We start from the raw sequence: 24,536 nt of genomic DNA, 5'->3' as shown, positions 1-24,536 counted from the left end.
TTAGAAGTGCACTTAACTCAGAGTACCCAACTGGCTCCTCGTCTGCCCTGGTTCTAAGGTCTTTCCTGAACTGGGAACACACGGCCGCACAGGCCTGTTCGCCTAAAGAACATTTATACGTATTGGAAGCACAATGGACTGGATGTGCACTTAACTCAGAGTCTCCAACTGGCTTCTAGTCTACCCTTGTTCTGAGTTCTTTCTTGAACTGGGAACAAACGGCCGTATAGGCCTCTTCGCCTTAAGAGGCTTGACCCATTTTGGAAGTCGAAGGGACTGGACGTGCACTTAACGCAGAGTATTCAACTGGCTTCCAGTCTGCCCTTGTTCTAAGCTCTTTCCAGAACCGGGAACACACGACCGCATAGGCCTCTTCACCTTATGAGCATTTATACGTATTGGAAGCCTAAGGGACTGGACGTGCACTTAACTCGGAGTATTCAACTGGCTTCTAGTCTGCCCTTGTTCTAAGTTCTTTCCTGAACTGGGAACACACGGCCGCCTAGGCCTGTTCGCCGTAAGAGCATTGATACGTATTGGAAGCGTAAGGGACTGGACGTGCACTAAACTCAGAGTAGGCAACTAGTTTCTAGTCTGCCCTTGTTCTCAGTTCTTTCCTGAATTGGGACCACGCGGCAGAATAGGCCTCCTCGCCGTAAGAGCCTTTATACATTTTGGGAGCCTACGGCCTTAGCCTGGTTTTACTTAGAGCTTACAACTGCTTGTGGTCCACCTTTGCTCTGCGTTCTTTCTTGAATTGCGAACACACTGCCTCCACTGAGACTTCACCTAAAGAGCGATGATACGTTTTGCCAGTCAAAAGGGACTGGGTGTGCTGTTCACTCAGAGTATACAAGCAGCGTTCAGACCGTCCTTCTTCTCACTTCTTTCCTCAACTGGGAAAACACTGCCAGAATGGGTTTTAGAATTCAGCGGGATTTTACGTTTTGGAAGCAGAAGTGCATTGCCCGGCACTTAACTCACGGTCTCCTACCTGCCTAGAGAACGCCCTTGTTCGAACACCTTTCCTCCACTGGGGAAACCCTGCCGTTTAGGAGTGTTCATCGTCAGTGCGTTTGTAGGTTTGGGAAGCATCAGGGCCTTCACTTGAATTGAACTCAGAGTGTCCAATACGTTTCTAGTCTGCCCTTGTTCTAAGATCTTTCCTCACCGAGGAACTGGCTGCCACTTATGGGACTTAACCTTCAGAGCGATTATACGCGTTTTGGCAGCAGAAGGGACAGCGTGCACTTACCTTAGAGTATTCAACTTGCCTTCAGTGCGCCCAGGTTCTAACTTCATTCCATAACTGGGAACAAACTGCCATTTGTGAATCTTCACTTGAAGATCGCGTTTAGGTTTGGGAAGCATAAGCGTCGTTGTGTGCCCGAACTCAGAGTATCCAACAAGATTCCTGTCTGCCCTTGTACTAAGTTCTTTGCGGAACTGGGAACACACGGCCGCATAGGCCTGTTCGCCTTAAGAGCGTTTATAACATTTGGAAGCCTAAGGGATTAGAAGTGCACTTAACTCAGAGTACCCAACTGGCTCCTCGTCTGCCCTGGTTCTGAGGTCTTTCCTGAACTGGGAACACACGGCCGCACAGGCCTGTTCGCCTAAAGAACATTTATACGTATTGGAAGCACAATGGACTGGATGTGCACTTAACTCAGAGTCTCCAACTGGCTTCTAGTCTACCCTTGTTCTGAGTTCTTTCTTGAACTGGGAACAAACGGCCGTATAGGCCTCTTCGCCTTAAGAGGCTTGACCCATTTTGGAAGTCGAAGGGACTGGACGTGCACTTAACGCAGAGTATTCAACTGGCTTCCAGTCTGCCCTTGTTCTAAGCTCTTTCCAGAACCGGGAACACACGACCGCATAGGCCTCTTCACCTTATGAGCATTTATACGTATTGGAAGCCTAAGGGACTGGACGTGCACTTAACTCGGAGTATTCAACTGGCTTCTAGTCTGCCCTTGTTCTAAGTTCTTTCCTGAACTGGGAACACACGGCCGCCTAGGCCTGTTCGCCGTCAGAGCATTGATACGTATTGGAAGCGTAAGGGACTGGACGTGCACTAAACTCAGAGTAGGCAACTAGTTTCTAGTCTGCCCTTGTTCTCAGTTCTTTCCTGAATTGGGACCACGCGGCAGAATAGGCCTCCTCGCACTAAGAGCCTTTATACATTTTGGGAGCCTACGGCCTTAGCCTGGTTTTACTTAGAGCTTACAACTGCTTGTGGTCCACCTTTGCTCTGCGTTCTTTCTTGAATTGCGAACACACTGCCTCCACTGAGACTTCACCTAAAGAGCGATGATACGTTTTGCCAGTCAAAAGGGACTGGGTGTGCTGTTCACTCAGAGTATACAAGCAGCGTTCAGACCGTCCTTCTTCTCACTTCTTTCCTCAACTGGGAAAACACTGCCAGAAGGGGTTTTAGAATTCAGCGGGATTTTACGTTTTGGAAGCAGAAGTGCATTGCCCGGCACTTAACTCACGGTCTCCTACCTGCCTAGAGAACGCCCTTGTTCGAACACCTTTCCTCCACTGGGGAAACCCTGCCGTTTAGGAGTGTTCATCTTCAGTGCGTTTGTAGGTTTGGGAAGCATCAGGGCCTTCACTTGAATTGAACTCAGAGTGTCCAATACGTTTCTAGTCTGCCCTTGTTCTAAGATCTTTCCTCACCGAGGAACTGGCTGCCACTTATGGGACTTAACCTTCAGAGCGATTATACGCGTTTTGGCAGCAGAAGGGACAGCGTGCACTTACCTTAGAGTATTCAACTTGCCTTCAGTGCGCCCAGGTTCTAACTTCATTCCATAACTGGGAACAAACTGCCATTTGTGAATCTTCACTTGAAGATCGCGTTTAGGTTTGGGAAGCATAAGCGTCGTTGTGTGCCCGAACTCAGAGTATCCAACAAGATTCCTGTCTGCCCTTGTACTAAGTTCTTTGCGGAACTGGGAACACACGGCCGCATAGGCCTGTTCGCCTTAAGAGCGTTTATAACATTTGGAAGCCTAAGGGATTAGAAGTGCACTTAACTCAGAGTACCCAACTGGCTCCTCGTCTGCCCTGGTTCTAAGGTCTTTCCTGAACTGGGAACACACGGCCGCACAGGCCTGTTCGCCTAAAGAACATTTATACGTATTGGAAGCACAATGGACTGGATGTGCACTTAACTCAGAGTCTCCAACTGGCTTCTAGTCTACCCTTGTTCTGAGTTCTTTCTTGAACTGGGAACAAACGGCCGTATAGGCCTCTTCGCCTTAAGAGGCTTGACCCATTTTGGAAGTCGAAGGGACTGGACGTGCACTTAACGCAGAGTATTCAACTGGCTTCCAGTCTGCCCTTGTTCTAAGCTCTTTCCAGAACCGGGAACACACGACCGCATAGGCCTCTTCACCTTATGAGCATTTATACGTATTGGAAGCCTAAGGGACTGGACGTGCACTTAACTCGGAGTATTCAACTGGCTTCTAGTCTGCCCTTGTTCTAAGTTCTTTCCTGAACTGGGAACACACGGCCGCCTAGGCCTGTTCGCCGTAAGAGCATTGATACGTATTGGAAGCGTAAGGGACTGGACGTGCACTAAACTCAGAGTAGGCAACTAGTTTCTAGTCTGCCCTTGTTCTCAGTTCTTTCCTGAATTGGGACCACGCGGCAGAATAGGCCTCCTCGCCGTAAGAGCCTTTATACATTTTGGGAGCCTACGGCCTTAGCCTGGTTTTACTTAGAGCTTACAACTGCTTGTGGTCCACCTTTGCTCTGCGTTCTTTCTTGAATTGCGAACACACTGCCTCCACTGAGACTTCACCTAAAGAGCGATGATACGTTTTGCCAGTCAAAAGGGACTGGGTGTGCTGTTCACTCAGAGTATACAAGCAGCGTTCAGACCGTCCTTCTTCTCACTTCTTTCCTCAACTGGGAAAACACTGCCAGAATGGGTTTTAGAATTCAGCGGGATTTTACGTTTTGGAAGCAGAAGTGCATTGCCCGGCACTTAACTCACGGTCTCCTACCTGCCTAGAGAACGCCCTTGTTCGAACACCTTTCCTCCACTGGGGAAACCCTGCCGTTTAGGAGTGTTCATCGTCAGTGCGTTTGTAGGTTTGGGAAGCATCAGGGCCTTCACTTGAATTGAACTCAGAGTGTCCAATACGTTTCTAGTCTGCCCTTGTTCTAAGATCTTTCCTCACCGAGGAACTGGCTGCCACTTATGGGACTTAACCTTCAGAGCGATTATACGCGTTTTGGCAGCAGAAGGGACAGCGTGCACTTACCTTAGAGTATTCAACTTGCCTTCAGTGCGCCCAGGTTCTAACTTCATTCCATAACTGGGAACAAACTGCCATTTGTGAATCTTCACTTGAAGATCGCGTTTAGGTTTGGGAAGCATAAGCGTCGTTGTGTGCCCGAACTCAGAGTATCCAACAAGATTCCTGTCTGCCCTTGTACTAAGTTCTTTGCGGAACTGGGAACACACGGCCGCATAGGCCTGTTCGCCTTAAGAGCGTTTATAACATTTGGAAGCCTAAGGGATTAGAAGTGCACTTAACTCAGAGTACCCAACTGGCTCCTCGTCTGCCCTGGTTCTAAGGTCTTTCCTGAACTGGGAACACACGGCCGCACAGGCCTGTTCGCCTAAAGAACATTTATACGTATTGGAAGCACAATGGACTGGATGTGCACTTAACTCAGAGTCTCCAACTGGCTTCTAGTCTACCCTTGTTCTGAGTTCTTTCTTGAACTGGGAACAAACGGCCGTATAGGCCTCTTCGCCTTAAGAGGCTTGACCCATTTTGGAAGTCGAAGGGACTGGACGTGCACTTAACGCAGAGTATTCAACTGGCTTCCAGTCTGCCCTTGTTCTAAGCTCTTTCCAGAACCGGGAACACACGACCGCATAGGCCTCTTCACCTTATGAGCATTTATACGTATTGGAAGCCTAAGGGACTGGACGTGCACTTAACTCGGAGTATTCAACTGGTTTCTAGTCTGCCCTTGTTCTAAGTTCTTTCCTGAACTGGGAACACACGGCCGCCTAGGCCTGTTCGCCGTCAGAGCATTGATACGTATTGGAAGCGTAAGGGACTGGACGTGCACTAAACTCAGAGTATGCAACTAGTTTCTAGTCTGCCCTTGTTCTCAGTTCTTTCCTGAATTGGGACCACGCGGCAGAATAGGCCTCCTCGCACTAAGAGCCTTTATACATTTTGGGAGCCTACGGCCTTAGCCTGGTTTTACTTAGAGCTTACAACTGCTTGTGGTCCACCTTTGCTCTGCGTTCTTTCTTGAATTGCGAACACACTGCCTCCACTGAGACTTCACCTAAAGAGCGATGATACGTTTTGCCAGTCAAAAGGGACTGGGTGTGCTGTTCACTCAGAGTATACAAGCAGCGTTCAGACCGTCCTTCTTCTCACTTCTTTCCTCAACTGGGAAAACACTGCCAGAAGGGGTTTTAGAATTCAGCGGGATTTTACGTTTTGGAAGCAGAAGTGCATTGCCCGGCACTTAACTCACGGTCTCCTACCTGCCTAGAGAACGCCCTTGTTCGAACACCTTTCCTCCACTGGGGAAACCCTGCCGTTTAGGAGTGTTCATCGTCAGTGCGTTTGTAGGTTTGGGAAGCATCAGGGCCTTCACTTGAATTGAACTCAGAGTGTCCAATACGTTTCTAGTCTGCCCTTGTTCTAAGATCTTTCCTCACCGAGGAACTGGCTGCCACTTATGGGACTTAACCTTCAGAGCGATTATACGCGTTTTGGCAGCAGAAGGGACAGCGTGCACTTACCTTAGAGTATTCAACTTGCCTTCAGTGCGCCCAGGTTCTAACTTCATTCCATAACTGGGAACAAACTGCCATTTGTGAATCTTCACTTGAAGATCGCGTTTAGGTTTGGGAAGCATAAGCGTCGTTGTGTGCCCGAACTCAGAGTATCCAACAAGATTCCTGTCTGCCCTTGTACTAAGTTCTTTGCGGAACTGGGAACACACGGCCGCATAGGCCTGTTCGCCTTCAGAGCGTTTATAACATTTGGAAGCCTAAGGGATTAGAAGTGCACTTAACTCAGAGTACCCAACTGGCTCCTCGTCTGCCCTGGTTCTAAGGTCTTTCCTGAACTGGGAACACACGGCCGCACAGGCCTGTTCGCCTAAAGAACATTTATACGTATTGGAAGCACAATGGACTGGATGTGCACTTAACTCAGAGTCTCCAACTGGCTTCTAGTCTACCCTTGTTCTGAGTTCTTTCTTGAACTGGGAACAAACGGCCGTATAGGCCTCTTCGCCTTAAGAGGCTTGACCCATTTTGGAAGTCGAAGGGACTGGACGTGCACTTAACGCAGAGTATTCAACTGGCTTCCAGTCTGCCCTTGTTCTAAGCTCTTTCCAGAACCGGGAACACACGACCGCATAGGCCTCTTCACCTTATGAGCATTTATACGTATTGGAAGCCTAAGGGACTGGACGTGCACTTAACTCGGAGTATTCAACTGGCTTCTAGTCTGCCCTTGTTCTAAGTTCTTTCCTGAACTGGGAACACACGGCCGCCTAGGCCTGTTCGCCGTAAGAGCATTGATACGTATTGGAAGCGTAAGGGACTGGACGTGCACTAAACTCAGAGTAGGCAACTAGTTTCTAGTCTGCCCTTGTTCTCAGTTCTTTCCTGAATTGGGACCACGCGGCAGAATAGGCCTCCTCGCCGTAAGAGCCTTTATACATTTTGGGAGCCTACGGCCTTAGCCTGGTTTTACTTAGAGCTTACAACTGCTTGTGGTCCACCTTTGCTCTGCGTTCTTTCTTGAATTGCGAACACACTGCCTCCACTGAGACTTCACCTAAAGAGCGATGATACGTTTTGCCAGTCAAAAGGGACTGGGTGTGCTGTTCACTCAGAGTATACAAGCAGCGTTCAGACCGTCCTTCTTCTCACTTCTTTCCTCAACTGGGAAAACACTGCCAGAATGGGTTGAAGAATTCAGCGGGATTTTACGTTTTGGAAGCAGAAGTGCATTGCCCGGCACTTAACTCACGGTCTCCTACCTGCCTAGAGAACGCCCTTGTTCGAACACCTTTCCTCCACTGGGGAAACCCTGCCGTTTAGGAGTGTTCATCGTCAGTGCGTTTGTAGGTTTGGGAAGCATCAGGGCCTTCACTTGAATTGAACTCAGAGTGTCCAATACGTTTCTAGTCTGCCCTTGTTCTAAGATCTTTCCTCACCGAGGAACTGGCTGCCACTTATGGGACTTAACCTTCAGAGCGATTATACGCGTTTTGGCAGCAGAAGGGACAGCGTGCACTTACCTTAGAGTATTCAACTTGCCTTCAGTGCGCCCAGGTTCTAACTTCATTCCATAACTGGGAACAAACTGCCATTTGTGAATCTTCACTTGAAGATCGCGTTTAGGTTTGGGAAGCATAAGCGTCGTTGTGTGCCCGAACTCAGAGTATCCAACAAGATTCCTCTCTGCCCTTGTACTAAGTTCTTTGCGGAACTGGGAACACACGGCCGCATAGGCCTGTTCGCCTTAAGAGCGTTTATAACATTTGGAAGCCTAAGGGATTAGAAGTGCACTTAACTCAGAGTACCCAACTGGCTCCTCGTCTGCCCTGGTTCTGAGGTCTTTCCTGAACACAGAACACACGGCCGCACAGGCCTGTTCGCCTAAAGAACATTTATACGTATTGGAAGCACAATGGACTGGATGTGCACTTAACTCAGAGTCTCCAACTGGCTTCTAGTCTACCCTTGTTCTAAGTTCTTTCTTGAACTGGGAACAAACGGCCGTATAGGCCTCTTCGCCTTAAGAGGCTTGACCCATTTTGGAAGTCGAAGGGACTGGACGTGCACTTAACGCAGAGTATTCAACTGGCTTCCAGTCTGCCCTTGTTCTAAGCTCTTTCCAGAACCGGGAACACACGACCGCATAGGCCTCTTCACCTTATGAGCATTTATACGTATTGGAAGCCTAAGGGACTGGACGTGCACTTAACTCGGAGTATTCAACTGGCTTCTAGTCTGCCCTTGTTCTAAGTTCTTTCCTGAACTGGGAACACACGGCCGCCTAGGCCTGTTCGCCGTAAGAGCATTGATACGTATTGGAAGCGTAAGGGACTGGACGTGCACTAAACTCAGAGTAGGCAACTAGTTTCTAGTCTGCCCTTGTTCTCAGTTCTTTCCTGAATTGGGACCACGCGGCAGAATAGGCCTCCTCGCCGTAAGAGCCTTTATACATTTTGGGAGCCTACGGCCTTAGCCTGGTTTTACTTAGAGCTTACAACTGCTTGTGGTCCACCTTTGCTCTGCGTTCTTTCTTGAATTGCGAACACACTGCCTCCACTGAGACTTCACCTAAAGAGCGATGATACGTTTTGCCAGTCAAAAGGGACTGGGTGTGCTGTTCACTCAGAGTATACAAGCAGCGTTCAGACCGTCCTTCTTCTCACTTCTTTCCTCAACTGGGAAAACACTGCCAGAAGGGGTTTTAGAATTCAGCGGGATTTTACGTTTTGGAAGCAGAAGTGCATTGCCCGGCACTTAACTCACGGTCTCCTACCTGCCTAGAGAACGCCCTTGTTCGAACACCTTTCCTCCACTGGGGAAACCCTGCCGTTTAGGAGTGTTCATCTTCAGTGCGTTTGTAGGTTTGGGAAGCATCAGGGCCTTCACTTGAATTGAACTCAGAGTGTCCAATACGTTTCTAGTCTGCCCTTGTTCTAAGATCTTTCCTCACCGAGGAACTGGCTGCCACTTATGGGACTTAACCTTCAGAGCGATTATACGCGTTTTGGCAGCAGAAGGGACAGCGTGCACTTACCTTAGAGTATTCAACTTGCCTTCAGTGCGCCCAGGTTCTAACTTCATTCCATAACTGGGAACAAACTGCCATTTGTGAATCTTCACTTGAAGATCGCGTTTAGGTTTGGGAAGCATAAGCGTCGTTGTGTGCCCGAACTCAGAGTATCCAACAAGATTCCTGTCTGCCCTTGTACTAAGTTCTTTGCGGAACTGGGAACACACGGCCGCATAGGCCTGTTCGCCTTAAGAGCGTTTATAACATTTGGAAGCCTAAGGGATTAGAAGTGCACTTAACTCAGAGTACCCAGCTGGCTCCTCGTCTGCCCTGGTTCTAAGGTCTTTCCTGAACTGGGAACACACGGCCGCACAGGCCTGTTCGCCTAAAGAACATTTATACGTATTGGAAGCACAATGGACTGGATGTGCACTTAACTCAGAGTCTCCAACTGGCTTCTAGTCTACCCTTGTTCTGAGTTCTTTCTTGAACTGGGAACAAACGGCCGTATAGGCCTCTTCGCCTTAAGAGGCTTGACCCATTTTGGAAGTCGAAGGGACTGGACGTGCACTTAACGCAGAGTATTCAACTGGCTTCCAGTCTGCCCTTGTTCTAAGCTCTTTCCAGAACCGGGAACACACGACCGCATAGGCCTCTTCACCTTATGAGCATTTATACGTATTGGAAGCCTAAGGGACTGGACGTGCACTTAACTCGGAGTATTCAACTGGCTTCTAGTCTGCCCTTGTTCTAAGTTCTTTCCTGAACTGGGAACACACGGCCGCCTAGGCCTGTTCGCCGTAAGAGCATTGATACGTATTGGAAGCGTAAGGGACTGGACGTGCACTAAACTCAGAGTAGGCAACTAGTTTCTAGTCTGCCCTTGTTCTCAGTTCTTTCCTGAATTGGGACCACGCGGCAGAATAGGCCTCCTCGCACTAAGAGCCTTTATACATTTTGGGAGCCTACGGCCTTAGCCTGGTTTTACTTAGAGCTTACAACTGCTTGTGGTCCACCTTTGCTCTGCGTTCTTTCTTGAATTGCGAACACACTGCCTCCACTGAGACTTCACCTAAAGAGCGATGATACGTTTTGCCAGTCAAAAGGGACTGGGTGTGCTGTTCACTCAGAGTATACAAGCAGCGTTCAGACCGTCCTTCTTCTCACTTCTTTCCTCAACTGGGAAAACACTGCCAGAATGGGTTTTAGAATTCAGCGGGATTTTACGTTTTGGAAGCAGAAGTGCATTGCCCGGCACTTAACTCACGGTCTCCACCTGCCTAGAGAACGCCCTTGTTCGAACACCTTTCCTCCACTGGGGAAACCCTGCCGTTTAGGAGTGTTCATCTTCAGTGCGTTTGTAGGTTTGGGAAGCATCAGGGCCTTCACTTGAATTGAACTCAGAGTGTCCAATACGTTTCTAGTCTGCCCTTGTTCTAAGATCTTTCCTCACCGAGGAACTGGCTGCCACTTATGGGACTTAACCTTCAGAGCGATTATACGCGTTTTGGCAGCAGAAGGGACAGCGTGCACTTACCTTAGAGTATTCAACTTGCCTTCAGTGCGCCCAGGTTCTAACTTCATTCCATAACTGGGAACAAACTGCCATTTGTGAATCTTCACTTGAAGATCGCGTTTAGGTTTGGGAAGCATAAGCGTCGTTGTGTGCCCGAACTCAGAGTATCCAACAAGATTCCTGTCTGCCCTTGTACTAAGTTCTTTGCGGAACTGGGAACACACGGCCGCATAGGCCTGTTCGCCTGAAGAGCGTTTATAACATTTGGAAGCCTAAGGGATTAGAAGTGCACTTAACTCAGAGTACCCAACTGGCTCCTCGTCTGCCCTGGTTCTGAGGTCTTTCCTGAACTGGGAACACACGGCCGCACAGGCCTGTTCGCCTAAAGAACATTTATACGTATTGGAAGCACAATGGACTGGATGTGCACTTAACTCAGAGTCTCCAACTGGCTTCTAGTCTACCCTTGTTCTGAGTTCTTTCTTGAACTGGGAACAAACGGCCGTATAGGCCTCTTCGCCTTAAGAGGCTTGACCCATTTTGGAAGTCGAAGGGACTGGACGTGCACTTAACGCAGAGTATTCAACTGGCTTCCAGTCTGCCCTTGTTCTAAGCTCTTTCCAGAACCGGGAACACACGACCGCATAGGCCTCTTCACCTTATGAGCATTTATACGTATTGGAAGCCTAAGGGACTGGACGTGCACTTAACTCGGAGTATTCAACTGGCTTCTAGTCTGCCCTTGTTCTAAGTTCTTTCCTGAACTGGGAACACACGGCCGCCTAGGCCTGTTCGCCGTAAGAGCATTGATACGTATTGGAAGCGTAAGGGACTGGACGTGCACTAAACTCAGAGTAGGCAACTAGTTTCTAGTCTGCCCTTGTTCTCAGTTCTTTCCTGAATTGGGACCACGCGGCAGAATAGGCCTCCTCGCACTAAGAGCCTTTATACATTTTGGGAGCCTACGGCCTTAGCCTGGTTTTACTTAGAGCTTACAACTGCTTGTGGTCCACCTTTGCTCTGCGTTCTTTCTTGAATTGCGAACACACTGCCTCCACTGAGACTTCACCTAAAGAGCGATGATACGTTTTGCCAGTCAAAAGGGACTGGGTGTGCTGTTCACTCAGAGTATACAAGCAGCGTTCAGACCGTCCTTCTTCTCACTTCTTTCCTCAACTGGGAAAACACTGCCAGAATGGGTTTTAGAATTCAGCGGGATTTTACGTTTTGGAAGCAGAAGTGCATTGCCCGGCACTTAACTCACGGTCTCCTACCTGCCTAGAGAACGCCCTTGTTCGAACACCTTTCCTCCACTGGGGAAACCCTGCCGTTTAGGAGTGTTCATCGTCAGTGCGTTTGTAGGTTTGGGAAGCATCAGGGCCTTCACTTGAATTGAACTCAGAGTGTCCAATACGTTTCTAGTCTGCCCTTGTTCTAAGATCTTTCCTCACCGAGGAACTGGCTGCCACTTATGGGACTTAACCTTCAGAGCGATTATACGCGTTTTGGCAGCAGAAGGGACAGCGTGCACTTACCTTAGAGTATTCAACTTGCCTTCAGTGCGCCCAGGTTCTAACTTCATTCCATAACTGGGAACAAACTGCCATTTGTGAATCTTCACTTGAAGATCGCGTTTAGGTTTGGGAAGCATAAGCGTCGTTGTGTGCCCGAACTCAGAGTATCCAACAAGATTCCTGTCTGCCCTTGTACTAAGTTCTTTGCGGAACTGGGAACACACGGCCGCATAGGCCTGTTCGCCTTAAGAGCGTTTATAACATTTGGAAGCCTAAGGGATTAGAAGTGCACTTAACTCAGAGTACCCAACTGGCTCCTCGTCTGCCCTGGTTCTAAGGTCTTTCCTGAACTGGGAACACACGGCCGCACAGGCCTGTTCGCCTAAAGAACATTTATACGTATTGGAAGCACAATGGACTGGATGTGCACTTAACTCAGAGTATCCAACTGGCTTCTAGTCTACCCTTGTTCTAAGTTCTTTCTTGAACTGGGAACAAAAGGCCGTATAGGCCTCTTCGCCTTAAGAGGGTTGACCCATTTTGGAAGTCGAAGGGACTGGACGTGCACTTAACGCAGAGTATTCAACTGGCTTCCAGTCTGCCCTTGTTCTAAGCTCTTTCCAGAACCGGGAACACACGACCGCATAGGCCTCTTCACCTTATGAGCATTTATACGTATTGGAAGCCTAAGGGACTGGACGTGCACTTAACTCGGAGTATTCAACTGGCTTCTAGTCTGCCCTTGTTCTAAGTTCTTTCCTGAACTGGGAACACACGGCCGCCTAGGCCTGTTCGCCGTAAGAGCATTGATACGTATTGGAAGCGTAAGGGACTGGACGTGCACTAAACTCAGAGTAGGCAACTAGTTTCTAGTCTGCCCTTGTTCTCAGTTCTTTCCTGAATTGGGACCACGCGGCAGAATAGGTCTCCTCGCCGTAAGAGCCTTTATACATTTTGGGAGCCTACGGCCTTAGCCTGGTTTTACTTAGAGCTTACAACTGCTTGTGGTCCACCTTTGCTCTGCGTTCTTTCTTGAATTGCGAACACACTGCCTCCAATGAGACTTCACCTAAAGAGCGATGATACGTTTTGCCAGTCAAAGGGACTGGGTGTGCTGTTCACTCAGAGTATACAAGCAGCGTTCAGACCGTCCTTCTTCTCACTTCTTTCCTCAACTGGGAAAACACTGCCAGAATGGGTTTTAGAATTCAGCGGGATTTTACGTTTTGGAAGCAGAAGTGCATTGCCCGGCACTTAACTCACGGTCTCCTACCTGCCTAGAGAACGCCCTTGTTCGAACACCTTTCCTCCACTGGGGAAACCCTGCCGTTTAGGAGTGTTCATCTTCAGTGCGTTTGTAGGTTTGGGAAGCATCAGGGCCTTCACTTGAATTGAACTCAGAGTGTCCAATACGTTTCTAGTCTGCCCTTGTTCTAAGATCTTTCCTCACCGAGGAACTGGCTGCCACTTATGGGACTTAACCTTCAGAGCGATTATACGCGTTTTGGCAGCAGAAGGGACAGCGTGCACTTACCTTAGAGTATTCAACTTGCCTTCAGTGCGCCCAGGTTCTAACTTCATTCCATAACTGGGAACAAACTGCCATTTGTGAATCTTCACTTGAAGATCGCGTTTAGGTTTGGGAAGCATAAGCGTCGTTGTGTGCCCGAACTCAGAGTATCCAACAAGATTCCTGTCTGCCCTTGTACTAAGTTCTTTGCGGAACTGGGAACACACGGCCGCATAGGCCTGTTCGCCTTAAGAGCGTTTATAACATTTGGAAGCCTAAGGGATTAGAAGTGCAGTTAACTCAGAGTACCCAACTGGCTCCTCGTCTGCCCTGGTTCTAAGGTCTTTCCTGAACTGGGAACACACGGCCGCACAGGCCTGTTCGCCTAAAGAACATTTATACGTATTGGAAGCACAATGGACTGGATGTGCACTTAACTCAGAGTCTCCAACTGGCTTCTAGTCTACCCTTGTTCTGAGTTCTTTCTTGAACTGGGAACAAACGGCCGTATAGGCCTCTTCGCCTTAAGAGGCTTGACCCATTTTGGAAGTCGAAGGGACTGGACGTGCACTTAACGCAGAGTATTCAACTGGCTTCCAGTCTGCCCTTGTTCTAAGCTCTTTCCAGAACCGGGAACACACGACCGCATAGGCCTCTTCACCTTATGAGCATTTATACGTATTGGAAGCCTAAGGGACTGGACGTGCACTTAACTCGGAGTATTCAACTGGCTTCTAGTCTGCCCTTGTTCTAAGTTCTTTCCTGAACTGGGAACACACGGCCGCCTAGGCCTGTTCGCCGTAAGAGCATTGATACGTATTGGAAGCGTAAGGGACTGGACGTGCACTAAACTCAGAGTAGGCAACTAGTTTCTAGTCTGCCCTTGTTCTCAGTTCTTTCCTGAATTGGGACCACGCGGCAGAATAGGCCTCCTCGCACTAAGAGCCTTTATACATTTTGGGAGCCTACGGCCTTAGCCTGGTTTTACTTAGAGCTTACAACTGCTTGTGGTCCACCTTTGCTCTGCGTTCTTTCTTGAATTGCGAACACACTGCCTCCACTGAGACTTCACCTAAAGAGCGATGATACGTTTTGCCAGTCAAAAGGGACTGGGTGTGCTGTTCACTCAGAGTATACAAGCAGCGTTCAGACCGTCCTTCTTCTCACTTCTTTCCTCAACTGGGAAAACACTGCCAGAATGGGTTTTAGAATTCAGCGGGATTTTACGTTTTGGAAGCAGAAGTGCATTGCCCGGCACTTAACTCACGGTCTCCTACCTGCCTAGAGAACGCCCTTGTTCGAACACCTTTCCTCCACTGGGGAAACCCTGCCGTTTAGGAGTGTTCATCTTCAGTGCGTTTGTAGGTTTGGGAAGCATCAGGGCCTTCACTTGAATTGAACTCAGAGTGTCCAATACGTTTCTAGTCTGCCCTTGTTCTAAGATCTTTCCTCACCGAGGAACTGGCTGCCACTTATGGGACTTAACCTTCAGAGCGATTATACGCGTTTTGGCAGCAGAAGGGACAGCGTGCACTTACCTTAGAGTATTCAACTTGCCTTCAGTGCGCCCAGGTTCTAACTTCATTCCATAACTGGGAACAAACTGCCATTTGTGAATCTTCACTTGAAGATCGCGTTTAGGTTTGGGAAGCATAAGCGTCGTTGTGTGCCCGAACTCAGAGTATCCAACAAGATTCCTGTCTGCCCTTGTACTAAGTTCTTTGCGGAACTGGGAACACACGGCCGCATAGGCCTGTTCGCCTTAAGAGCGTTTATAACATTTGGAAGCCTAAGGGATTAGAAGTGCACTTAACTCAGAGTACCCAACTGGCTCCTCGTCTGCCCTGGTTCTGAGGTCTTTCCTGAACTGGGAGCACACGGCCGCACAGGCCTGTTCGCCTAAAGAACATTTATACGTATTGGAAGCACAATGGACTGGATGTGCACTTAACTCAGAGTCTCCAACTGGCTTCTAGTCTACCCTTGTTCTAAGTTCTTTCTTGAACTGGGAACAAACGGCCGTATAGGCCTCTTCGCCTTAAGAGGGTTGACCCATTTTGGAAGTCGAAGGGACTGGACGTGCACTTAACGCAGAGTATTCAACTGGCTTCCAGTCTGCCCTTGTTCTAAGCTCTTTCCAGAACCGGGAACACACGACCGCATAGGCCTCTTCACCTTATGAGCATTTATACGTATTGGAAGCCTAAGGGACTGGACGTGCACTTAACTCGGAGTATTCAACTGGCTTCTAGTCTGCCCTTGTTCTAAGTTCTTTCCTGAACTGGGAACACACGGCCGCCTAGGCCTGTTCGCCGTAAGAGCATTGATACGTATTGGAAGCGTAAGGGACTGGACGTGCACTAAACTCAGAGTAGGCAACTAGTTTCTAGTCTGCCCTTGTTCTCAGTTCTTTCCTGAATTGGGACCACGCGGCAGAATAGGCCTCCTCGCCGTAAGAGCCTTTATACATTTTGGGAGCCTACGGCCTTAGCCTGGTTTTACTTAGAGCTTACAACTGCTTGTGGTCCACCTTTGCTCTGCGTTCTTTCTTGAATTGCGAACACACTGCCTCCAATGAGACTTCACCTAAAGAGCGATGATACGTTTTGCCAGTCAAAGGGACTGGGTGTGCTGTTCACTCAGAGTATACAAGCAGCGTTCAGACCGTCCTTCTTCTCACTTCTTTCCTCAACTGGGAAAACACTGCCAGAATGGGTTTTAGAATTCAGCGGGATTTTACGTTTTGGAAGCAGAAGTGCATTGCCCGGCACTTAACTCACGGTCTCCTACCTGCCTAGAGAACGCCCTTGTTCGAACACCTTTCCTCCACTGGGGAAACCCTGCCGTTTAGGAGTGTTCATCTTCAGTGCGTTTGTAGGTTTGGGAAGCATCAGGGCCTTCACTTCAATTGAACTCAGAGTGTCCAATACGTTTCTAGTCTGCCCTTGTTCTAAGATCTTTCCTCACCGAGGAACTGGCTGCCACTTATGGGACTTAACCTTCAGAGCGATTATACGCGTTTTGGCAGCAGAAGGGACAGCGTGCACTTACCTTAGAGTATTCAACTTGCCTTCAGTGCGCCCAGGTTCTAACTTCATTCCATAACTGGGAACAAACTGCCATTTGTGAATCTTCACTTGAAGATCGCGTTTAGGTTTGGGAAGCATAAGCGTCGTTGTGTGCCCGAACTCAGAGTATCCAACAAGATTCCTGTCTGCCCTTGTACTAAGTTCTTTGCGGAACTGGGAACACACGGCCGCATAGGCCTGTTCGCCTTAAGAGCGTTTATAACATTTGGAAGCCTAAGGGATTAGAAGTGCACTTAACTCAGAGTACCCAACTGGCTCCTCGTCTGCCCTGGTTCTAAGGTCTTTCCTGAACTGGGAACACACGGCCGCACAGGCCTGTTCGCCTAAAGAACATTTATACGTATTGGAAGCACAATGGACTGGATGTGCACTTAACTCAGAGTCTCCAACTGGCTTCTAGTCTACCCTTGTTCTGAGTTCTTTCTTGAACTGGGAACAAACGGCCGTATAGGCCTCTTCGCCTTAAGAGGCTTGACCCATTTTGGAAGTCGAAGGGACTGGACGTGCACTTAACGCAGAGTATTCAACTGGCTTCCAGTCTGCCCTTGTTCTAAGCTCTTTCCAGAACCGGGAACACACGACCGCATAGGCCTCTTCACCTTATGAGCATTTATACGTATTGGAAGCCTAAGGGACTGGACGTGCACTTAACTCGGAGTATTCAACTGGCTTCTAGTCTGCCCTTGTTCTAAGTTCTTTCCTGAACTGGGAACACACGGCCGCCTAGGCCTGTTCGCCGTAAGAGCATTGATACGTATTGGAAGCGTAAGGGACTGGACGTGCACTAAACTCAGAGTAGGCAACTAGTTTCTAGTCTGCCCTTGTTCTCAGTTCTTTCCTGAATTGGGACCACGCGGCAGAATAGGCCTCCTCGCCGTAAGAGCCTTTATACATTTTGGGAGCCTACGGCCTTAGCCTGGTTTTACTTAGAGCTTACAACTGCTTGTGGTCCACCTTTGCTCTGCGTTCTTTCTTGAATTGCGAACACACTGCCTCCACTGAGACTTCACCTAAAGAGCGATGATACGTTTTGCCAGTCAAAAGGGACTGGGTGTGCTGTTCACTCAGAGTATACAAGCAGCGTTCAGACCGTCCTTCTTCTCACTTCTTTCCTCAACTGGGAAAACACTGCCAGAATGGGTTTTAGAATTCAGCGGGATTTTACGTTTTGGAAGCAGAAGTGCATTGCCCGGCACTTAACTCACGGTCTCCTACCTGCCTAGAGAACGCCCTTGTTCGAACACCTTTCCTCCACTGGGGAAACCCTGCCGTTTAGGAGTGTTCATCTTCAGTGCGTTTGTAGGTTTGGGAAGCATCAGGGCCTTCACTTGAATTGAACTCAGAGTGTCCAATACGTTTCTAGTCTGCCCTTGTTCTAAGATCTTTCCTCACCGAGGAACTGGCTGCCACTTATGGGACTTAACCTTCAGAGCGATTATACGCGTTTTGGCAGCAGAAGGGACAGCGTGCACTTACCTTAGAGTATTCAACTTGCCTTCAGTGCGCCCAGGTTCTAACTTCATTCCATAACTGGGAACAAACTGCCATTTGTGAATCTTCACTTGAAGATCGCGTTTAGGTTTGGGAAGCATAAGCGTCGTTGTGTGCCCGAACTCAGAGTATCCAACAAGATTCCTGTCTGCCCTTGTACTAAGTTCTTTGCGGAACTGGGAACACACGGCCGCATAGGCCTGTTCGCCTTCAGAGCGTTTATAACATTTGGAAGCCTAAGGGATTAGAAGTGCACTTAACTCAGAGTACCCAACTGGCTCCTCGTCTGCCCTGGTTCTAAGGTCTTTCCTGAACTGGGAACACACGGCCGCACAGGCCTGTTCGCCTAAAGAACATTTATACGTATTGGAAGCACAATGGACTGGATGTGCACTTAACTCAGAGTCTCCAACTGGCTTCTAGTCTACCCTTGTTCTGAGTTCTTTCTTGAACTGGGAACAAACGGCCGTATAGGCCTCTTCGCCTTAAGAGGCTTGACCCATTTTGGAAGTCGAAGGGACTGGACGTGCACTTAACGCAGAGTATTCAACTGGCTTCCAGTCTGCCCTTGTTCTAAGCTCTTTCCAGAACCGGGAACACACGACCGCATAGGCCTCTTCACCTTATGAGCATTTATACGTATTGGAAGCCTAAGGGACTGGACGTGCACTTAACTCGGAGTATTCAACTGGCTTCTAGTCTGCCCTTGTTCTAAGTTCTTTCCTGAACTGGGAACACACGGCCGCCTAGGCCTGTTCGCCGTAAGAGCATTGATACGTATTGGAAGCGTAAGGGACTGGACGTGCACTAAACTCAGAGTAGGCAACTAGTTTCTAGTCTGCCCTTGTTCTCAGTTCTTTCCTGAATTGGGACCACGCGGCAGAATAGGCCTCCTCGCCGTAAGAGCCTTTATACATTTTGGGAGCCTACGGCCTTAGCCTGGTTTTACTTAGAGCTTACAACTGCTTGTGGTCCACCTTTGCTCTGCGTTCTTTCTTGAATTGCGAACACACTGCCTCCACTGAGACTTCACCTAAAGAGCGATGATACGTTTTGCCAGTCAAAAGGGACTGGGTGTGCTGTTCACTCAGAGTATACAAGCAGCGTTCAGACCGTCCTTCTTCTCACTTCTTTCCTCAACTGGGAAAACACTGCCAGAATGGGTTTTAGAATTCAGCGGGATTTTACGTTTTGGAAGCAGAAGTGCATTGCCCGGCACTTAACTCACGGTCTCCTACCTGCCTAGAGAACGCCCTTGTTCGAACACCTTTCCTCCACTGGGGAAACCCTGCCGTTTAGGAGTGTTCATCTTCAGTGCGTTTGTAGGTTTGGGAAGCATCAGGGCCTTCACTTGAATTGAACTCAGAGTGTCCAATACGTTTCTAGTCTGCCCTTGTTCTAAGATCTTTCCTCACCGAGGAACTGGCTGCCACTTATGGGACTTAACCTTCAGAGCGATTATACGCGTTTTGGCAGCAGAAGGGACAGCGTGCACTTACCTTAGAGTATTCAACTTGCCTTCAGTGCGCCCAGGTTCTAACTTCATTCCATAACTGGGAACAAACTGCCATTTGTGAATCTTCACTTGAAGATCGCGTTTAGGTTTGGGAAGCATAAGCGTCGTTGTGTGCCCGAACTCAGAGTATCCAACAAGATTCCTGTCTGCCCTTGTACTAAGTTCTTTGCGGAACTGGGAACACACGGCCGCATAGGCCTGTTCGCCTTAAGAGCGTTTATAACATTTGGAAGCCTAAGGGATTAGAAGTGCACTTAACTCAGAGTACCCAACTGGCTCCTCGTCTGCCCTGGTTCTGAGGTCTTTCCTGAACTGGGAGCACACGGCCGCACAGGCCTGTTCGCCTAAAGAACATTTATACGTATTGGAAGCACAATGGACTGGATGTGCACTTAACTCAGAGTCTCCAACTGGCTTCTAGTCTACCCTTGTTCTAAGTTCTTTCTTGAACTGGGAACAAACGGCCGTATAGGCCTCTTCGCCTTAAGAGGGTTGACCCATTTTGGAAGTCGAAGGGACTGGACGTGCACTTAACGCAGAGTATTCAACTGGCTTCCAGTCTGCCCTTGTTCTAAGCTCTTTCCAGAACCGGGAACACACGACCGCATAGGCCTCTTCACCTTATGAGCATTTATACGTATTGGAAGCCTAAGGGACTGGACGTGCACTTAACTCGGAGTATTCAACTGGCTTCTAGTCTGCCCTTGTTCTAAGTTCTTTCCTGAACTGGGAACACACGGCCGCCTAGGCCTGTTCGCCGTAAGAGCATTGATACGTATTGGAAGCGTAAGGGACTGGACGTGCACTAAACTCAGAGTAGGCAACTAGTTTCTAGTCTGCCCTTGTTCTCAGTTCTTTCCTGAATTGGGACCACGCGGCAGAATAGGCCTCCTCGCACTAAGAGCCTTTATACATTTTGGGAGCCTACGGCCTTAGCCTGGTTTTACTTAGAGCTTACAACTGCTTGTGGTCCACCTTTGCTCTGCGTTCTTTCTTGAATTGCGAACACACTGCCTCCACTGAGACTTCACCTAAAGAGCGATGATACGTTTTGCCAGTCAAAAGGGACTGGGTGTGCTGTTCACTCAGAGTATACAAGCAGCGTTCAGACCGTCCTTCTTCTCACTTCTTTCCTCAACTGGGAAAACACTGCCAGAATGGGTTTTAGAATTCAGCGGGATTTTACGTTTTGGAAGCAGAAGTGCATTGCCCGGCACTTAACTCACGGTCTCCTACCTGCCTAGAGAACGCCCTTGTTCGAACACCTTTCCTCCACTGGGGAAACCCTGCCGTTTAGGAGTGTTCATCTTCAGTGCGTTTGTAGGTTTGGGAAGCATCAGGGCCTTCACTTGAATTGAACTCAGAGTGTCCAATACGTTTCTAGTCTGCCCTTGTTCTAAGATCTTTCCTCACCGAGGAACTGGCTGCCACTTATGGGACTTAACCTTCAGAGCGATTATACGCGTTTTGGCAGCAGAAGGGACAGCGTGCACTTACCTTAGAGTATTCAACTTGCCTTCAGTGCGCCCAGGTTCTAACTTCATTCCATAACTGGGAACAAACTGCCATTTGTGAATCTTCACTTGAAGATCGCGTTTAGGTTTGGGAAGCATAAGCGTCGTTGTGTGCCCGAACTCAGAGTATCCAACAAGATTCCTGTCTGCCCTTGTACTAAGTTCTTTGCGGAACTGGGAACACACGGCCGCATAGGCCTGTTCGCCTTAAGAGCGTTTATAACATTTGGAAGCCTAAGGGATTAGAAGTGCACTTAACTCAGAGTACCCAACTGGCTCCTCGTCTGCCCTGGTTCTGAGGTCTTTCCTGAACTGGGAGCACACGGCCGCACAGGCCTGTTCGCCTAAAGAACATTTATACGTATTGGAAGCACAATGGACTGGATGTGCACTTAACTCAGAGTCTCCAACTGGCTTCTAGTCTACCCTTGTTCTAAGTTCTTTCTTGAACTGGGAACAAACGGCCGTATAGGCCTCTTCGCCTTAAGAGGGTTGACCCATTTTGGAAGTCGAAGGGACTGGACGTGCACTTAACGCAGAGTATTCAACTGGCTTCCAGTCTGCCCTTGTTCTAAGCTCTTTCCAGAACCGGGAACACACGACCGCATAGGCCTCTTCACCTTATGAGCATTTATACGTATTGGAAGCCTAAGGGACTGGACGTGCACTTAACTCGGAGTATTCAACTGGCTTCTAGTCTGCCCTTGTTCTAAGTTCTTTCCTGAACTGGGAACACACGGCCGCCTAGGCCTGTTCGCCGTAAGAGCATTGATACGTATTGGAAGCGTAAGGGACTGGACGTGCACTAAACTCAGAGTAGGCAACTAGTTTCTAGTCTGCCCTTGTTCTCAGTTCTTTCCTGAATTGGGACCACGCGGCAGAATAGGCCTCCTCGCCGTAAGAGCCTTTATACATTTTGGGAGCCTACGGCCTTAGCCTGGTTTTACTTAGAGCTTACAACTGCTTGTGGTCCACCTTTGCTCTGCGTTCTTTCTTGAATTGCGAACACACTGCCTCCAATGAGACTTCACCTAAAGAGCGATGATACGTTTTGCCAGTCAAAGGGACTGGGTGTGCTGTTAACTCAGAGTATACAAGCAGCGTTCAGACCGTCCTTCTTCTCACTTCTTTCCTCAACTGGGAAAACACTGCCAGAATGGGTTTTAGAATTCAGCGGGATTTTACGTTTTGGAAGCAGAAGTGCATTGCCCGGCACTTAACTCACGGTCTCCTACCTGCCTAGAGAACGCCCTTGTTCGAACACCTTTCCTCCACTGGGGAAACCCTGCCGTTTAGGAGTGTTCATCTTCAGTGCGTTTGTAGGTTTGGGAAGCATCAGGGCCTTCACTTCAATTGAACTCAGAGTGTCCAATACGTTTCTAGTCTGCCCTTGTTCTAAGATCTTTCCTCACCGAGGAACTGGCTGCCACTTATGGGACTTAACCTTCAGAGCGATTATACGCGTTTTGGCAGCAGAAGGGACAGCGTGCACTTACCTTAGAGTATTCAACTTGCCTTCAGTGCGCCCAGGTTCTAACTTCATTCCATAACTGGGAACAAACTGCCATTTGTGAATCTTCACTTGAAGATCGCGTTTAGGTTTGGGAAGCATAAGCGTCGTTGTGTGCCCGAACTCAGAGTATCCAACAAGATTCCTGTCTGCCCTTGTACTAAGTTCTTTGCGGAACTGGGAACACACGGCCGCATAGGCCTGTTCGCCTTAAGAGCGTTTATAACATTTGGAAGCCTAAGGGATTAGAAGTGCACTTAACTCAGAGTACCCAACTGGCTCCTCGTCTGCCCTGGTTCTGAGGTCTTTCCTGAACTGGGAGCACACGGCCGCACAGGCCTGTTCGCCTAAAGAACATTTATACGTATTGGAAGCACAATGGACTGGATGTGCACTTAACTCAGAGTCTCCAACTGGCTTCTAGTCTACCCTTGTTCTAAGTTCTTTCTTGAACTGGGAACAAACGGCCGTATAGGCCTCTTCGCCTTAAGAGGGTTGACCCATTTTGGAAGTCGAAGGGACTGGACGTGCACTTAACGCAGAGTATTCAACTGGCTTCCAGTCTGCCCTTGTTCTAAGCTCTTTCCAGAACCGGGAACACACGACCGCATAGGCCTCTTCACCTTATGAGCATTTATACGTATTGGAAGCCTAAGGGACTGGACGTGCACTTAACTCGGAGTATTCAACTGGCTTCTAGTCTGCCCTTGTTCTAAGTTCTTTCCTGAACTGGGAACACACGGCCGCCTAGGCCTGTTCGCCGTCAGAGCATTGATACGTATTGGAAGCGTAAGGGACTGGACGTGCACTAAACTCAGAGTAGGCAACTAGTTTCTAGTCTGCCCTTGTTCTCAGTTCTTTCCTGAATTGGGACCACGCGGCAGAATAGGCCTCCTCGCACTAAGAGCCTTTATACATTTTGGGAGCCTACGGCCTTAGCCTGGTTTTACTTAGAGCTTACAACTGCTTGTGGTCCACCTTTGCTCTGCGTTCTTTCTTGAATTGCGAACACACTGCCTCCACTGAGACTTCACCTAAAGAGCGATGATACGTTTTGCCAGTCAAAAGGGACTGGGTGTGCTGTTCACTCAGAGTATACAAGCAGCGTTCAGACCGTCCTTCTTCTCACTTCTTTCCTCAACTGGGAAAACACTGCCAGAATGGGTTTTAGAATTCAGCGGGATTTTACGTTTTGGAAGCAGAAGTGCATTGCCCGGCACTTAACTCACGGTCTCCTACCTGCCTAGAGAACGCCCTTGTTCGAACACCTTTCCTCCACTGGGGAAACCCTGCCGTTTAGGAGTGTTCATCTTCAGTGCGTTTGTAGGTTTGGGAAGCATCAGGGCCTTCACTTGAATTGAACTCAGAGTGTCCAATACGTTTCTAGTCTGCCCTTGTTCTAAGATCTTTCCTCACCGAGGAACTGGCTGCCACTTATGGGACTTAACCTTCAGAGCGATTATACGCGTTTTGGCAGCAGAAGGGACAGCGTGCACTTACCTTAGAGTATTCAACTTGCCTTCAGTGCGCCCAGGTTCTAACTTCATTCCATAACTGGGAACAAACTGCCATTTGTGAATCTTCACTTGAAGATCGCGTTTAGGTTTGGGAAGCATAAGCGTCGTTGTGTGCCCGAACTCAGAGTATCCAACAAGATTCCTGTCTGCCCTTGTACTAAGTTCTTTGCGGAACTGGGAACACACGGCCGCATAGGCCTGTTCGCCTTAAGAGCGTTTATAACATTTGGAAGCCTAAGGGATTAGAAGTGCACTTAACTCAGAGTACCCAACTGGCTCCTCGTCTGCCCTGGTTCTAAGGTCTTTCCTGAACTGGGAACACACGGCCGCACAGGCCTGTTCGCCTAAAGAACATTTATACGTATTGGAAGCACAATGGACTGGATGTGCACTTAACTCAGAGTCTCCAACTGGCTTCTAGTCTACCCTTGTTCTGAGTTCTTTCTTGAACTGGGAACAAACGGCCGTATAGGCCTCTTCGCCTTAAGAGGCTTGACCCATTTTGGAAGTCGAAGGGACTGGACGTGCACTTAACGCAGAGTATTCAACTGGCTTCCA

This window comes from Meles meles, chromosome 6, assembly GCF_922984935.1.
Source record: "Meles meles chromosome 6, mMelMel3.1 paternal haplotype, whole genome shotgun sequence".
Classification (NCBI taxonomy): Eukaryota; Metazoa; Chordata; class Mammalia; order Carnivora; family Mustelidae; genus Meles; species Meles meles.
This window is presented reverse-complemented; position numbering follows the sequence as displayed.